Here is a 13,583-nt window from a genome sequence, read left to right on the forward strand (position 1 = left end):
CAACTATATGGTTTTCTTTTATTCCTTGTCCCAATGTTGCCCATGCATATTGTGCTAAATACAAAGTAGTGATGTAAGTTTAAAAATGGGGAGTTATTTGGTATATAATAAAAAACTACTGATTACTTTTTAGAACTAGTTTAGACAATTAGCCAAGTATAAGCATAAACATTTAACTGTTCTGCAATGTGTTAATATTTTGTCCTTTTAGTAGCAACACTTCTCACATTTCTCTGTTAACAAAGTCACCTAAGACTAACTTAAAATGGGCCTATGAAAATCCATCAACTTTTATTAAGATCTTCTCTTTTATAGTTATTTAATATATTTTCTTAATTATACAACAAGAATCTTCAATCCTTCCATTCTAAAGGGAGTCAAAAGTAGCAGACTGTTCACAAATGGGCTGAGGCCTCTTGGAAAACATCATTCATTAGTTCAAGAACAGAAGATACATAATACATATCATCTCTAACTTCAAGAGGATGTCTTCGAAAAAAACATTTATCATTGGTTTTTATCACTTAAAGACATTTTCTACTAGTAAGAGAGATATAAATAATTTTGTATTAACTTTATATAAAATTTGTTAAATATATTTAAAAATACTCCAAGAATGAATTTTGTTGCAATGCTGCAGATGTGGTATTAATAGTGAATGATTAAATGCATGTATTAACAAAATATCTGTAAGACATTATATTGCAAATAAAAAAATCAGAAATCCTTAATGATAAGCATAGAACAGTATAATTTATAGAAAATACTTTTAAGAACCCACATCTAACCCACAAAAACAATGGACCTAGAAATGCACATTATTGTCCAACTTTGAATCACCATCATTTTGTATTTCATACCCTGAGTAGATTTCAAAATTAAATAAAAGATGACATTACACATTAAGTACTTTAGCTCTGGATACCATTATGAAACTGCCTAAACATATAACCCAAAAACAAGAATAGTTATTACAGATGTAAGTGATCATCACTTCTTTTTTTAAATTGTACAGTGAAATGTCCCGTAAGAAGCAGTAAATCCTAAATGTTGGACTGTTCTAGGTAATTGGCAAATAATCATGCCCTGGCATTTTGCCAAAATCACAAGTGTTCCATTGCTAATGTATTTTATATATTGATGTACAGATTATTTAAAGGTACTCTTATCCTTTCCTTTCAAACAGGCCTTGGGATACTTGCTATGACAACAATACATATTTGGTAAATGCAGGATAAAATCTTTTGAACATCTAACTAGGTTAAAAAGCTCAGCCAAAAAATTAGTACTAAACAGTATTTGGGAAATTGGGCTCCAAAAGAGAGACTGAAAAGATCAAGTCAAACAAATGGGATCCAAAAGGCGAGTTAGGATAGCAGATACAGAGAAACAATTTTTGGACCGTGAGCAGTTCAACACAGTTTAATATTTACATAGGATTCTAGAAATTAATTGGCTAACTAAAGCATACTAGAGTTGGGGGTAGAAATGACCAACTTAGTAACTTAAACACTGCTTTTTGGCAAGTGAATAAAACTTTTTTGGTGACTTTTTTCAGGAGAAAATTAAAAACAGATTATGGACTTGAAGCACAAAAGGTATGTAGATTGGATATATACAGACATTGCATATGGCAACAGTACTCATCAAAATATTTCCAGATTTTCACTAATTTTTGTTTATTGAAATATTACAAAGATATGAAAATTGGGAAAAATTTTGTTAACAATTGCCCTTTAAATTGAATTCCATTTACCTTCAAGTTTACTATTTTTACCATTGAAAAGTATAGAAAAGTATATTGTTATAATTTGATATTATGCAATTTTCAATGAAAACAACTTGATAAAATCAATTCAGTCACCCTAGCTAATAATGGGTCTACAGTACATATAAATATTTTTTTCCAAACTTCTTCATGAATTTCCTTTTTCTAGCCTCTACAAGAACATTTATAGGTGTGCCAACAAGCATTAAGCCACAGCACATTCCTGATAAATTTCACTAGTCCATCCTCTCTAAAATAAACGAAATTCAGGCTCCATTTATTGACAGGAAACAATACTACAACATGCTTTGAGTAATTTTTTAGGTGTTATGTCAATTAGAAAGCTTAGGATCACTGATTACATAACTAGATGTTACTAATTATAAAACCTTCCTATGATAATTAAAAATCTATTATAATTAATGACAAAATGTTAAAATGAGTTAGTTATCTCAGGAATTTGAGTATTTTAGATAAATTCTCTCATTATGCTTTTCATTCCCAGTCTAAAATGACTAAAAATAATCTTGTAGAAAGGTCATATGTTGTGTTTACAAATGAAAAATGAAGTAGAGAAATCAATTAAATATATGAGTAGTTTAATGCCCTGGTGTTTAAACTCTGTTTGAAATATTCAGATATATAGGATACATATATATACATGTATATATATATATATATATACATGTATATATATGTGTGTGTATATATATATGTGTATATATATATATAATCTTTAAATTTCATTTTCTGTATATACATGCAAATTTCTATTTGTTAATTTGATTCATATAAGTCAATATATATTTGGCTTAATCATGAAGCCTATGCTTGCATTTACTTTTCACTTATCTGTCATTTCTCTCAGCCAGTCCCCAGGCAACAGCTTCTTTATGTGGGTAAAGTCCTTTAAAACTATATCATTAAAAAAATTTAAAAATGATTTAGCAATAACCAAACAGAATCAATGCTTGTGTAAGCACATATTCTATGAGACTGGCAGAAAGGCAACCTTGACTCTGCCAAAGAAAAATTGCACAGAACCAACATAAATGTTTAGACAGGAAAGACTTTATTCAAGACTACTGCAACAGGGGAGAGAGATTAAATTCACATTGTTTGAAACAAAGGGCAAGAGAGTTTTAAGCACTGGGGTGAGCTAGTGGAAATATATACTGGAGGACACTGGAGGAAGGTTGATTATTATAATTAGGAATTCTGTACTTGCTAGTTAGCATTTATTGAAGTTAGGCTTCTACCCTCCCACAGACACCAGGGGGATAGGGATCCTGTATTTCTTCATAATTTTATTTCAAAGAGATTCTCTGAGTTCTTTGACAAAGACATTTCTATGTTGTCAAAATGGCAAGAAGATTTACAGCTCAAAGAAGCAGGGAAACAATATATAGCTGTAATTTTTCTAAATTAAATGCTCTAGAAAATGAGGTCAAGGATCTATAACCAGGAAATAATCTGTTTAAAGTTAAGCTGAGGAGAATAGCAAGGCTTTCTCTGTCAACTCTGAATCAATTTCACAACCCTTTGGGACTTTATATTTGAGTTTCTCTCTAACAATAGAAGAGAGCAAATTTCTTCCCTGGATGTAAACCAGCAAATTTCTGGCTAATTTACAAGCTTTATGTATACGTTATATATATATTTTTGACAATCATGTAAGTGTAGAGAGCCAGAGTAGCCCACCCCCTCTGAGGGGTTCAGCAGCAACACTGCTGTGAACTTTGGGTGAACTCCAGAGAACTGAAACCATAATAGGAGGATGTGTATGTTTTGAGGTGTAGCAGACAGGCCTAGAAAGAGATAACCAGCTGTCACTGACCTTGCTACAAGATAGTTTCTTAGCTAAAGTATGTTAAGTGAAATATGAGAATAATATTCACAGGCTGTTCTAAGTAACTGCACCCTCCCTTTGCTATGTGCTTTGTGAACATATAGAATAAAGTACCCTGAGACAGATCGGGGCTGGAGAGACTGATATCCTTCACCTCCTGGACCGCCTGGCCCAGCTTTCTCAATGTGTATGTTTGTGTCTTCATCCCCTACCATTCCCCCTTAGGTCTTTGAACCCTTGTGCAGCGTGGGATGCAGCATGCACCAGACATAAGCATACAGGATTTCTGGGAGAAGAAACCCAACCTAATAAATGAACTACTATTTCAGAATGAGTAATGAGGCAAAAATTAACCAGAAAACATACATACACCCAGTGAGTTTTTTCCTCTCTGTTTCCCATTGTTCCCAAGATTGGTACACATTATAAAGAAAAATACTAGCATTTTCTGAAATAATATTAAATAGCAAATGGATCTTAACTTCTATAACTGTTTTCCTATCCATAAAGTACATAAAATAATCAAATTTTAAAATAACTTTCAGTGGAGAATCTAGGTAGAAATATTGTTGGCACAAATTAAGGGTGGTTTTCTACTTCTAATATGTGTAAACCTCTTTGTAATTGTTCAGTTCAGTAGTTCACTTAGGATGCAATCTTTATAATGAACTATGAATGAGCTTGTTTCTCATATGTATAATATGCATAAGTGGCATCTTTGAGTGGTTAATGTCTTTAATATTTTTGGATATTACCATGAAGAAATATTCAAAATAAAAATAAGCTTGCAAAAAGCACTGTGACCTCTTCCTCAGTGGATAGTGACACATGAATCAATTTGATAATTAAAAATCAATTTTAAAGTCACAAATCAGAACACTTTTCCCTTAAACCAGGCCTATTCCCATTCTTTCACACCAATTTGTCCATTGACGTAAAATATGCTACTTAAATACAGCATCAGGAAATTATTTCTGAAATAATATGTTTACGCAAGTGCAGCAAGAAAATATCATGCATATACTGTAACTGCCTCTTGTGAAGGAAGGTCAGAAGGAGAAATAAATACAAAGTTGTTTGAAAAGAAGAAAAACTACAGAAAAAAAGGCTAGCAATATTTCATTAGATGCTTCATGTAAAAACTAGGAGTTTGCCAAAAGAAATTGATGCTTTGAAAACACATAGCCATGTTTAAGTTTAGTTTTGTTGCCAAAGTTTTTTGATAAATTATGGTGAAGTTAGATGTTTAGATTTATGTCAAAAAATTATTTTGCTATTATGAAAACTGAAAATAAAAAGGAAAGTGAAATATACATTATTGCTCATAAGGGAACAGAATTATGTTGGCCATAACAAACAAGTTTTACTTTACACAACTTTTCTACACTAAATATTTTAAATAGGCATTTTAGCTACTTTTAGTCTTTTCAATTAGAAAGTTACAGCCAAGTTTGTGATTCAGGTATGATTAAGTATTGAAAAAATAAGGCTTTTGAACAATTCTTTAGATGGTCCCTTTTAAAGGAAAGTTTATCCAGATAAAAACACAGAGAAGATGACCAACACCAAATTGGAATGATTTGACACTTGGTGACTAAACCTGATTTCACCTTTCTCACTGGATCATCTGACTAAATGAGATAAAAATGTTTTATTCACATTACTGCATCAGTGCAATTCAAAAATCTTTTCTAAAATATCCAAGATGGACTAGAGTTGTAGTCCTAGCTCTAACATAGCTTCCTCAAGCATCTTTATAAAAAACCTTAAGAAGGAATTCATAAAGGTATTTCCTTGAAGTTAAATCTGGTGAATCCAGACTGGAAATAAGTTTAAATAGTGATTTAAACTTAAACTGCTGAGTATTAGAATCACCGGAAAAATTTTTAAAATTCTCCGCACCATGGTTACACTCAATGTCAATTAAATAAGAATGTCTAGGAGTGGAAGTGAGTCTTTTTTTTTTTTTTTTTAAGATACCCAAGTGGGCCGGTCGCGGTGGCTCAAGCCTGTAATCCCAGAACTTTGGGGGGCCGAGGCGGGTGGATCACGAGGTCAGGAGATCGAGACCATCCTGGTCAACATGGTGAAACCCCATCTCTACTAAAAAATACACAAAAAATTAGCTGGGCATGATGGCGCGTGCCTGTAATCCCACCTACTCAGGAGGCTGAGGCAGGAGAATTGCCTGAACCCAGGAGGCAGAGGTTGCCGTAAGCCGAGATCGTGCCATTGCACTCCAGCCTGGGTAACAAGTCCGAAACTCCGTCTCAAAAAAAAAAAGATGCCCAAGTGGATTAAATATGGAGGAAAGGATGGGAACAAACAAGTTAAAACATACCTTGCCTGGCATGAGGAAAAAGTAATGAAACTCCTAAACATCTAATAAAAGACTGTATTTGGATGGCATATCCACCACATTTTTTGCAGCATTAAAGTATAAGCCGAGTGACTAATGAACAAAGTTCCTTCTAAGGACTTTGAGGAAATAAATAAGATGGATTGAAAGTTCACTGCAACTTTGAGTTTTTGACAATTTATTTTATTTTGTCAATTTTTAGGCTAAAAACAGTCCCTAAAAGCTGTTTCATACTGGTTATGCTAAATTCCATTCAGAGTCTCCTTCAATCTCCTTTTATGGGTAATATGAGTCAGTAATAGCATGTTGAACTATATATATCATTTTGCTGTGATTTTTGTCTTGTTACATAAACCTCTCTTTAATAATGTGATTCTAATGCGAGGGTTGACAAGTTAGAATACTATTAGAAGAATTAAAAGAGAATCAACATGATTAATTCACTATGTTTCAAAAGAGAAGACTGAAATTTCTAGTTTTCAGAATCTTGCATTTCAAAATTATCACCGTTAAAAAGAGAATAATATTATCTGATTGGAATGTCAGAGAAATCATTCAAAAAAAGATGTCCAAAATCAAGGGTAAAGCCTAGTGCATTTTCTCTGGTAAATGGGGAACTTGATTGGCTGATGGATATGAAATCACCAAACCTAATATATCTTGTAATATATTAAAATTTATTTTTATACCATGTATAAATGTCACTGTATAGTGTTGCAAGATTGTGTGTGTTTTTAATCACTGTGTTTATCAACATAGGTAAACTGCTAATGCTAAAAATTCACTTGTCTATAAAAATGCAGGCTTATTTGTGGGGCCTATCCAGTACATGGTGATAGAAGAGAGGAGTGCTATGTTACTTTGCTCTGTCATTTAGAACTGCTTCTTTTCATCCATGGCTTCTCCATCTCTACCAAGGGCTTGCCGCCTTCTTCGGGCTCCTCTGTTACCAGCTCTGAGATAAAGGAGAGTAAGTGTGGAGAATGGTGAAGAAGTGTGATATGCAGACATTTCTGAAATGTCAAGATAGCTGACACCTTGCTCTTGAACTTCCTTTCCTTCAGAATGAGAAATAAATTTGTGTTAAGTTGCCCAATCTGTAATATATTATAGCAGCCTCAGAACATTAAAATAGTCATAGACCCTTCTGATTTCTAATGGTCAGAATTCAGTCACATGACCTGGCTCAAAAAAGACTGGGAAATTAGTCTAACTTTTAAAAGAGGAGAAACATGGATTCTGTCCTCTTGATCAATAAATATCTTTTGTTCATTTATTCTATCTATAAGATACCAAAAGCCTCTCTCCAAGGGATTCAGCACAAAGTCTAAGATTTCTAGGCAATATAATATATTGTTCACTATTCTCTTTGATCTTGGCTTTGACCTGGAAGATTTTTTTTTTTCCTTCTGTTGTTAACTTCTTGTCTGTCTTTAGTAAGCATTTTAATCTTGTATCACTTTTTCAGGCTGGTTCCTATGAAATCAAACTTGAGTCCAAAGATTGTGTTACAGATTGAATAATAAAAGGCAATAAAATTTCCTAAAGTATTGATAGGTTATTATTCTATGCAGTCTACAATATTCTCTTGATATATTCCTTTGCTTTCTCACTTCTAAGTTTCTCTTTTTTAGCTTACTGGCACACCCACACCCTTAGTCTAAACATGTTCCAGATCTGAGTTAAGGAGGAAATCTTACAAAAAGCTTTCTAAATTCTTATAAAGAATTGGAGTCCAGGCAAGTACTTCAAAACCTGAATAAACCCAAGTTTCTGGTTTTTTTTTATTCCTTTTCATTTAATGTTTCCTACTCTTTTCTAAACTTATCTTTTTAGGTAATACATTGTTCAGCATAGTAAATAACCATATCCAAAAGATATCAACATTTTTTAACCAACCTCTTTTCTTAAAGGTAGATCTCGGGAGACATATCTTCTCTCTTCTACTAGTGTTTAAATGTTTGACACTGAATAACACAGATATATAGCTGTCCATCCTGTTTGTTCCTTCACTACCTACCTCCAGTCTGATAAATCAGTAATTAAATGTTGGAAGTTTCCGCTGCAAAAGCAGCTGTTAATATCTTTAGTAAATTAAATCACACTAACCATTGAAATAATCAGCCTCAGAATGTTGAGTTACTTTGACATTCACACCACCATCCACTGTGTGTTAGCTGCATCAGGGAGAAATGGGAGGTTCCTTCTCTGTTCCATGCAGTCACTCAGGTACCCAGCCCCCTTCCGTATTTTGATAGTGTTATCATAAAGGCTCAGGGTCTTCCCATTGGAGGCTTTACCTCAAACAGTCAAACAAGGAAAAGGATATGGAGAGTGGGGACTAGAAGAAGTGAACATTACTTTTGCCCACAATCTTTTACCTAGAACTCAGTCACATGGCTTTACCTAACTTTAAGAGGGTTGTACAATGATCTCCAGTAGTGTTTCCTGGAAGAATAAGTGAAACACAAATACTGCTCAGCTGTATCATCTCCCTCAATTATCATCTATTTCAAATGATTGTTTCATCTAAAGATAAAGTAATATACAATTAGGCCTATTTAATTTACTCACTAAAGCACCATGCATACAATTTCTTTTTATTACTATTGGCCTGAACCTAGGTTTACCAGATGAAACAAAGAATTCACAGTTAAACCTGAATTTCAGGTACACTACAGATAATTTTTAGTATAGGTATTCTCCAAAATTGCATGTGTCAAACTTATTAAAAAAATCATTGTTTATCCAGAATTTAAATGTTACTAAATATCTTTCTTATTTGATTGTATTGCCGAATCTGTCAATCCCAGCCTGAACACTTTTATTTTCATTATTGTGAAGCATGCTCAAAGATGTCAATATGAATTACGTCAAGTGTCAATATCATATGTCTTCCCTCAATTACCTTTAAACAAACACTGCTTCAAACAAAAGGTATAGTCTTGACTAATATCTGCTATTTAAATCTAATTTATATATGCCTAGAATTATTTATAACTAGTCTTTAGTGTGATATAAGACTTGATATTTTTATTAAATTTCAGTACAACCCCCTTAAAATAATCTTATGCTACTTTTATTTCAATATATGTGTTTTCCTTTGTTAGGGGAAAAGTTGCAGAGAAGTGCAAATTACCAGGCTTAAGATAAATTAAGAAGCACTGGCACCTTCACTGATCTTCATACCAAGAGCTGCCCATAAAGTGGTGCTGCCGAGATTGGATTGCTCCTGCATGCTCCCTCAGTGATTTTTATATTTTAATAAGACCGTTCATTATAGTTAGCTCCGTGTGTTGGAGCCATTAGATATTTATGGGAAATAGCATATCATTATCTCAGTTGCATTCTGAGCCATTTGGGATGCTTTTAAGTTAGGGTGATTTTTTTCCTGTCTCAATTTTACACACACTAGTGCCTATGTGCCTGTTGAGCTTATTTCTGTCTTTAGGTTCTTTGATCCTATTTTTCAACTTTATTGTGTTAAAGTGGCAGATGAACAGTGTCACTGACTGCTAGACAGGAGTAGCCTCAAATTCAGTTAATTCAAAAATTTACTCTCTTAAGAGAGGGGCTGACGTTCTAAGTCCTTTATTTATTCTCACTCATCTAAAATTCCATCAGGGAACATTCATACACATCCCCTTATCTCTTCAGATTTACCATTAGTGATCTAAGAATGGAAACGATGATTTTGACATTACATGACCATAAGAAGGAAGGATGTTAATAGGAATTCTTAGAGCTTATAAAGGCAAAAAGCAAACACAACACACACTCGAAAATTATTAGTGAGCAATGAAACTAAAGGTAGCTCTAGTACAACTGAGTAATTTTCCGTGTTGACATGTGAACCTATTGAAGGTTCTAAGTTATATTTGTGATTTTAATGTAATAAAGTACATATTAAGTTTAGATTGGGATTTAGCAAATCTGTATTGTTATTCTTGTAACTGTATTTTTCCAGTTTGGGTTGGGGGTGGCTAAAGATTATACAGCAAAATCCTTTTCTCTCTTATTCGTTATTTGTTTATATTAAAGATCTATTATCTGAATTGTTTTAAAATTTTTATTTGCTATCCTGCCTGGTGTGGCTAGCTTCTGCATCAAATCCAGAAGTTTTCAAACTCATACATATTATTTTATTTCATATTCATTATGTTTATTGTGGTAGTAGCCTAGAATTGTTTATTTAGTAAAGATTTGTTGCACTTATACTATTTCCAAATATAAGTAATAGGAATGCATATATAAAACATAGAATTAATCTCTATCCCAACAGCTTCACAAACAAGTACATATGTGCATGTGTAATCATTCCTCTTATTTACTACTATGTTGCCAGTGAGAGAAGTTCTAGAGCATTGATTTTATCCAGTTAAAATTCTCATATTCCTCAAATTCAGATCTTGAAGTAGGATTACTAAGTTCTTTAGTTGCCAAATACATAACCAGAAAAACAGTGTTACTTTTTGAAATGAGTATCATTTTGTAATAGGCATTATGAAAGTAAAAGAAAATGTCATAATTCCAAAAGATGATCTTACAAGCAATATATTTAGTTTTCCAGTAATTAATTGTATTCCTCTGATGTGGTTCATCTGACTGTGGACATTGTAAACTTTGTCAAGGATTTTGCAAATCCAGTTTTATTTGGGAGTTAGTAAGGAATAAAATAGTCTGATATTTTAACTCTGTTTGTTTGGAATTAAATTGTTATATGCCAATATTAAATGCTGCAAATATTTCATAGAAAAATGAAACCTTAACACAACTCTGTAGTCCTAACTATGGAAGAAGATAATGGGCCTAAATACAGAGGAAGACTAGTTTCTGGAGGAAGAAATCAAGACAGAGTTATTTCAAACAGATGGGCCATGGGGCTTTGGAAACTGATATACTGGTCAGGCACAGAGTCAGTATGGATGAAGAGAGTAGAAAAGAACCCCAAACAATAACTTGTATAAAGCTTCATTCTGTTTCTTCATTCTGCGTTATTTTTCATCATGATTATTTACCACTATCCACATTATTTCATACCTTTATTTTACTCAAGAAATATTTGTCAGGACTCCTTAAACTTTCTCTGGGACCTAGGATAAAATGAGAGAACAGAAAAGTCTCTCTTCATGAAGCTTCTATCTGGTTTCTGCATTTATTGTCCCAACATAACAGAATTTCTGTCGAAGTAGGGACTGTAGTTCTGTTTCAATATGTTGTATATAAATACATTTGCAATCCAACCATTGCATAGAAGGTGCTCAATATTTTTGTTGAATTAATAAATAGAGGGCTTTGGGTACATGGAGTGGAGGAGTGGTTCTAAATACTCAAGTACATTGAAAGTAGTTTACTTCTAACCCCAGAAGACTGGGAGGCAACAAGGCTATGAAAATAATATCAAATATAATGGTAGCCCATGGAATATGCCAGAAATTCCAGCCATCTACTGCTATTTTTTTGTGTGTGTTAAAAGAAAGGATTTTTTACAGGAGACTGTAAGTTCTAGTAATGAAAGCTGGTTAGGAAGAGCTATTGTTATCTTGTATCCAAGCTGTGAAGTTAGACTGATGTTCCTATGCAAATTGTCTATTTACAAAATGACAATGTTTATCTTGTCTGTAGGACTATGGGAGTAAATTTACATCTAAAACCACACATTCTACTTCAAATACCCTTTTTCAGGAAGGTCTGGGCCTAAGGTTTCTTACAAACTGAATCAGCTCTTTTGGAAATAATCATCCTTCTGTACCATGGCAAGGGTGACATTGATAAAGAGAATGAAAATGATAAATCTATAAACCCTGGTCTTTATGTGTAGAGGAAAAGTGCTACAGAGAAAAGAATCACTACCATAAAATGGATGGAGATGAAAGGTGGCAAAATGATTTAAGTAAGAATTAATGGCAAAGATTTTAAGGACAGTTTAAAAATTCAGTTAACACAACTGTTTGAAGATTAAGAAGTGAGGAGACATGGGATTCAAGTGCACTGACAACTGATTACATGCCTGACAGTATGCCAGCCATTCCAAGTGCACAAATACATTTCCCATCACTGAGGTGATTATTACCTCTTGAAAATAGTGACTAAAAAAATATGGTATAGATCTATACTATAACTTGCCTCAGGCCACATGTCTAATGTGGGACAGGTAGAATTGCAATCCTGTGCACTCAAATGACTCCTAAGCCCACATACACCATTTGATATTTTGGTATGAATATAAAATAAATTACACATCTCTGGGTCACTAATTTATTGACACCTAATAAGGTTTTCAAGCCTCATGAAAGTATTTAAAATAAGTCTCATACTTTCAATATATTTTCTTTGATCCTAATTTAGTAAGTCTAGAATCACTTGAAGGCCATGTGTGCAAAATACAGGCAAGCCACCTCCCTAAAATTAATTAAGGCCTGTGTTTAAATCATCTTCTCTTTTGCAAATCAGGAGAAATTAGATTAACAAGAAGTATGCAGGGCCCCAATCTAAACTACTTGAAAAATTCTGAAATACTACGAGAAAAGTGGTGAAATAATGGCTGTAGTGATTAAGATTAATATTCAGATACAATTCTCTGGCTGGCAAGATGTTAAAACACTGAAGTAAAGTTCCAGAATGGATATAAAACTCCAATTCTGGACAACTTTTACGAAGTGACATTAATATTTGAGTGATAATTTTTGACATTGTGTTTCACTAAATTATTTTTAACTTTGCCTTATGCTTGTACTTCTACATTTAACCTACTACTGGAGGCCAGGTGTGGTGGCTTACGTCTGTAATCCTAGCACTTTGGGAGGCTGAGGCAGGAGGATCACCTGAGGTTGGGAGTTCAAGACCAGCCTCACCAACATGGAGAAACCCTGTCTCTACTAAAAATACAAAATTGGCTGGGCATGCTAGCTTATGCCTGTAATTCCAACTACTTGGGACGCTGAGACAGGAGAATAGCTCGAACCCAGGAGACAGAGGCTGCGGTGAGCCAAGATTGCAGCATTGCACTCCATCCTGGGCAACAAGAACAAAAACTCGGTTTCAAAAAGAAAATTAATCTACCAGAGACTTCACATTCTGTTTTATTATTGTTCCTATCTGTTCTCACTGCCATAACAGTAAGTCTAACACACTGGTAAGCTGGATAATTTTCCTTCTGGATTCTGACCCTCACCTCTCCATCTCCAGCTTTCCTCCTATTCTTTCAACATCACATAAGCATAAGATGGTTGCTCTGAAATCTTGTTTTTTATCAAGTTACTCCACTGCTCTAAAAACTAATGTCTTCTCACTGCTTATAGCTATAGTTGGGCAAGGCATTTGGTGAGAACAGAGAAAACTAAACAAAAAGTCAGTGCTCAAATAACTGAAACAATGCTGGGTTAAGCAAAGCTAAAGAGGAATAGAAATTTTACTCTATGGATTCTCAGTACCTTTAAAAGGACAAAATATACAGAAATATCTCATTTGATTTTGCTGAGGGAGGCTTCATTCAAAAATACCTTCTGTATTTCCAAGAAGTAATGATGTTTCATGGGGCAAAATGTTGGTTTATACAATTTTATAATCTAGTATTTAAAATCGTATTTGTCCAGTTATGTCAAACT

The 13,583-nt window shown here is 33.6% G+C and overlaps 2 long non-coding RNA genes across 5 annotated transcripts in view; one reads left to right on the forward strand and one right to left on the reverse strand.

The window, feature by feature from the left end:
• The window catches only part of LOC118143677 (uncharacterized), an 87,801-nt gene that overhangs the window by 61,398 nt on the left and 12,820 nt on the right, over positions 1-13,583 (forward strand). For 2 of the 4 annotated variants that reach the window (XR_008473368.2, XR_008473369.2), the window contains exon 5: positions 1,559-1,598. This is a non-coding gene — a long non-coding RNA (uncharacterized LOC118143677). The other 2 variants (XR_004727987.3, XR_004727988.3) reach the window with 2 other exon arrangements.
• Positions 1-13,583, reverse strand: part of LOC103794827 (uncharacterized) — a 51,726-nt gene that overhangs the window by 2,980 nt on the left and 35,163 nt on the right. The gene's annotated exons all lie outside the window — the stretch shown is intronic.

The sequence above is a fragment of the Callithrix jacchus genome, chromosome 11 (assembly GCF_049354715.1).
Source record: "Callithrix jacchus isolate 240 chromosome 11, calJac240_pri, whole genome shotgun sequence".
NCBI lineage: Eukaryota > Metazoa > Chordata > Mammalia > Primates > Cebidae > Callithrix > Callithrix jacchus.